Source organism: Thalassophryne amazonica, chromosome 2 (genome assembly GCF_902500255.1).
Source record: "Thalassophryne amazonica chromosome 2, fThaAma1.1, whole genome shotgun sequence".
NCBI lineage: Eukaryota > Metazoa > Chordata > Actinopteri > Batrachoidiformes > Batrachoididae > Thalassophryne > Thalassophryne amazonica.
The window spans coordinates 152,679,434-152,684,949 of NC_047104.1; positions in this window are offsets into that span (position 1 = coordinate 152,679,434).

Here is a 5,516-nt window from a genome sequence, read left to right on the forward strand (position 1 = left end):
CACTCTGGCGTCTGCTCACGTCACTCCTTCCCCCTTCTGCGGGGACAGTGCAGTTTTAGTTGCAGCCTCCGTTCTTCCCCCCAAGCTGACGGAGGCACATCTCAGGGTTGCTGCATGGCCTTCACCCACTTGCCTCAATTCAAATAACGGACTTCTTCAAACTTAGTGCACATAAACAATGTAAAATGTGTATGTGCTGTCTTTAATTCTGATGTGTGCCATTATTACGGTAAACAAGTAATAATTGTGGACTAATTGCTGTCTGAGGTAACTGGAGTGTAAACATCATTTCTCCACTGTGAGATCAATAAAGTATATCTCATTTCATCTCAAATGCACAAAACGAAGCGGTTTTGAAGAGATCAGCGACTGACGTTACGGTCTAGCTGTACTCTGATTGGCTGTCACCCACGTCACTCAAACACAAAATGGTTCAGATTGAAACAGAATGTGACTTTTTAATCTTTTAAAATACATCATGGTTAACAATCTTGTACTTGAACTTGTTGTTGAACTTGTTGAACTTGTCCAAGGTCTGTGTCCCAAGAATTTTTCCTCTGAATTTCAAGAGTCTGGCAGTATTAGGACTGGACTCATGCTGAGCACAGACACACAAACGTATGGACGGACGTTGGCAGCGTAGACGTTATATACAGTTCACAATACCTGAAGCCTATATTTGATGGTCTCAGGTAATGACAAGCAACTAATATAATGTACTGACAACACCTAATGCGCCTAATGCAGAATGTTTTGAAGATCTCTCTCTGACAAAGACTTTTATTAAATGGATACATTTGCACATTTGAATTTTAAAAGTACTTGAAGTGGTAAGAAGTACAGGTTACAATGTTTTCAATGGATACTCTTCACTTACATCAGGGGTTTCTAACTATGCTCATGGACCGCAAAATGGCCTGCATGTTTTCCATGTCAACCTGCTGTATTCACAACTGAATAATCAAGCTCTTGATTGGATGAGCACTCCAACAGAATAAATTAGCTGTGAGTTCACCAGGGCAGGTTGGAAAACCAGCTGAGCAGGTGGTTTCTGGAAGCAGGACAGGCGATCCCCTGGCTCACATCAGTCACAAAGTGTGTCTTATGTAGGTACTACAGCTGAATTGTTTTTTGATGAAATATGGGGTGCCTCAGGGTTTTGTTTTAGGCCCATGGTTATTTTTGCTTTATATAGCACCACTGCATCAGATTTTACATGGTTTTTAGATTATTTTCCATTTCTATGCCGCTGACACATAAATGCACATGCCTGTCATTTCAAGAGGCATTTATAATATTGTGAATTTGGAAGATTGTTTGACTGTTGTGAAAAACAAAATGTCAGTTTTTTTTATGGTAAATGCATAAAAACTGGAGTGATTCTCACATTTACTTTAACTTTTATTTCATTGCAGACAATTATTTCATTATTTCATTGATTTGTGTGGTCAAATTCATTTAATTTGTCAATATACATCCATTCCTGCATAACTGGCCTGCAACACGTTCCAAAAAAAGTTGCAACACTAAAGTATGTATCAATTCGTAATGTTGCTATTCCCTCATAACACTTAAAAGATGTTTTGACATTGAGGACACCAAGTGATGAAGCATCTCAGGTGTTATTTTGTCCCTTTCTTCCTGCAAAGACATCTTATGGTGTGCATCAGTACAGGGTCATCATTGTTTTTTCATTTGAAAATTCTCCACACATTTTCCTTTGGGGACAGGTCAGGACTGCAGGAAGCCCAGTCCAGTATCCGTGCCCAATTCTTTCAGTCATATTTTCATAATGTGTGCAAAGTGTGGTGTTGCATTGTCTTGTTGATAAATGCATTCTCATCCTGAAGGCAGCATATGTTGCTCTAAAAGCTCTCATTACATGACAGTCTCATTACATGACAGATGTTGGCTTTTGGACTTGGAGTTGATAACAGGCTGGTCATTTTCTTCTTTGTGCCAGAGCACGCAGCTTCCATTTCCTCCAGAAAAGATCTGGAATGCTGATTCATCTGACCACAATGCATGTTATCACTGTATGATGGTCCAACCCAGATGCCTCAGAGCACTGAAAAATCAATGCTACTTCTAGAAAAGGTTAAGTTATGCTTTCTTTTTTGACATTTGCAAGCATAACTCCATATTGAGAATCATTTTCCAAAGTAATCCCTTGCCCGTGTGGTTATATCAGCTATTGATGAATGACCATTCTTGATGCAGTGGTGTCTGTGGGATTGGCGATCATGTGCCCTTGTTCTTTGCGTGCTGAATTTCCTCCAGATTTCTTGACATTATGCACTACCAATTGTTTTTTGAAGGGCATTGTTTTAAAACATTTCACTAATTTTCTCACATGTGCTGACAAACCTCAGGTCATCTGCCCATTTTTTTCTCCTCAAAGCCTTTTGTGGATACTGCTTTTGTACCAAACCATGTGCTGATATCAGTTGTTTGAAATGACATCATTATTTAATTTTTTTAACATCATTACTAGCCCTAATTTGCCCCCATCCCAACTTTTTTTTTTTTTTTTTTTTGGAATGTGTTGTAGGCCAGAAACACAAGAATGGATGTGTATTAACAAATGAAATGAAGCTGACCATGGAAACATGAAATAACTTATGAAATACAAGTCAAAGTCAAAATAAGAACCCCTTTTTTGAAATATGCATTTTCCATACTATCCAAACTTTTTCTGAATTGTGGTTGTACTATAATAAATCTTCAAATGATTCCAAATTCACTTCCTAGGTATTTTGACCATATCTCCTACATATTAGTGTCATTGTTTTGGTTCCCTGTTTATGTTTGAACAGATTTCAAGGTTTTGTTGCTAAAATACTGAATGGAAATGCAAAAATCTCAACAGTGTTGAGTGTAGACTTATTACATATATTCAGTCGGTTTCATGTAGTCACTCCGTAATGTCAATGTCAGGTTTGACTTGTGGTTCTGTAATTATGTAATTAGAATTTAATGGATGCAATGATTTCATTTTTCTTATTAGTTACCTGCTGTTTTTATTGTCTTTTAATGGCTAGTGTAATGTTGCGTTTATCTTTTAGTGTATTGTTGTAAAGCAAATTGTAGCAACTGCTTGAAAACCTTCAAGAAAGATATGTATTATTAGGATATTTAAAAGAATAAATGTCTCATCTGATCATTACTGAAGTACTAGAGGCACTCTGATCCTGTTCAACCACGTCATGTGGATCTTAGAGGCCGTCAGTCTTTTTCTACTGACATCTCAAACCAAAAACCACAAGAATCACTGCCGAATGATGGAGAGTTGTAATTTCCGAAAAGTCCCTGAATGTATCATCAGGGTCCCGCTTGCTCTGTAACATGACGTCACTGGCTGCTTCAGACTCTCAACATCCTCGAAAGCGGCCGCCGGTTTCCATGGAGACTTTCCGTTAGAAGGGCTCTGCCGCCATCTAGCGTCGTGCAGTCACAAACACCTGACATTTTTGAGACGAGAGAATTATTGTTTGTTTGCTGAAATCAGAGTCCCTGAGACCATCACAGGTCTGCTCATAGATCAGTTCAATGATTAATTTGACGAAATTTCTATCAGAAATTATGTCAAAGAAAGAGAGAGACTCAAACAGCTGAAAGTCACATGTCTCTATTTCTCAGCAGTAAAATAACAGAAGCACAGACAGGATGTTAATGTGGTCACCGCTTCACTAACAGTCTCAGAATTTAGATATGCGGACAGTGAGACCCGCCCCATTATTAGTAACGAAGTTAAGATGGAGGGGAAAAAATATCTTAGTTATACAAAAATAAAATACATAATCTTTTTCATATGTATCTTTAATGTGGACATGAATGTCTCCAGAGAATCAGACGGTTTTATCTCTCGAGAACAGGAACACAGTAAGAGAAGGCTCTGTGACCTGCTGACGTCTTCTTAATCTTTGGAGCCCACGGCAATCCCGCCTCCTGAGAACACAGTGCACGGCAGGCACATAAGGTTTAATTAAATCAACCAGATTGGGAGATGCTGGTCATGGAGGATTTTGTATGTTAATAAGAAAACCTTAAAATCTGACCTCACATGGACAGGAAGCCAGTGCAAGGAGGACAAACGTGGGGTATGGTCAACCTTGTGCTCTGAGTCAGAATTCCAGCAGCAGTGATTTGAACCAGTTGGAGACCTCTGATGCTGGACCGCGGTAAACCAGAGAACGGGACGTTGCAAGAGTCAAGTCTGGAAGAAACAAAGGCATGGATCGGGGTCTGTGCGTCAGCCGCAGACTGGACAGGTCGAATCTTCACAATATTGCAGATGTGTTTTAGTGTTTTCTCCAATGTGTAAGTCAAAGGATGGTGTGTCAAAGGTCACCCCAAGGTGTTTCACTTCATCACTGTGCTGAACCTTGTTATTCAGCACAGTGATGAACATCCAGTGGTCAAACTGATGTCTGTCTCTCGCAGGACCATTGACCGTCATCTCAGTTTTGTCAGAGTTTAAAAGTAAGACGTTGCTAGACATCCAGTGTTTCAGTAAAGCCACACAGTCGTCATGGTGAAAGATACATCTTACATTTGCACTGGGACACACCATCAGTGATGTAACCTGGGGTCAGTGGGTGTGTCAGGTCTTTCAACATCAGATATGTTGATATTGAGATGGTGGAGAGCTACAAATATTTGGGTGTGGTCCTTGATAATAAACTTTGCTTCGAACCTCATGTTGATGTTATCTTCAAAAAGGTTCAGCAAAGATTGTTCTTTTTGAGGAAGATGAGAACCTTCCAGGTTTCTTCTGAGATGATGACTCTCTTTTATAGAAGTTTTATTGAATCGGTTTTGACTTTTGGTATTGTTGCACGGTTTGGACATTTGAATTGTTCCAATAAGAGTCGTCTCGGCAGTCTTGTCAAAATGGCTGGAAAAATCTCAGGAAGTCAGCAGGCCGGGGTAATGTCTATTTATAACAGACAGGTCCTGAGAAAGGCTAATGCTATTCGGGATCATCCTAATCACCCACTGAAAAAAGAGTTTGAGCTTCTGCCCTCAGGCCATCGTTTTAGGGCTCCTATGAGGAGGACTAAAAGATTTCAGGTCTCGTTTATCCCCAGTGCAATTTTATTACTTAATGGCAATTAGCCTTTGATGTTCTTGTTTATTTTGCACTACTATTGCTTATTTGCACATCCACATATTGTACTTTTGCAATATATATATATATATATATATATATATATATATATATATATATATACACCAGGATTCTGGTTGTTTTTCTCAGCCTGCCTTATGATGTCACAAAGGTTTACAATCAGTTAAAATCCAAAGGAAAAAAGGCAGCCATTCTGCTCCGGGTCTTGCCAAAATATTAGGGACAGCCTGTGTGAGTGCGCACGTGCACGATGGGCGGGTCAAACCCCTGCTGGTCACGTCCAGCTGAAGAAGAGAAACTTTTGAGAGCCTGGGAGGAGTTCTTAATTTGTTTCTGTTGTGGATACTTTTTAGCGCTGTCGTTAAAAAAAAATAAATAAATAAAT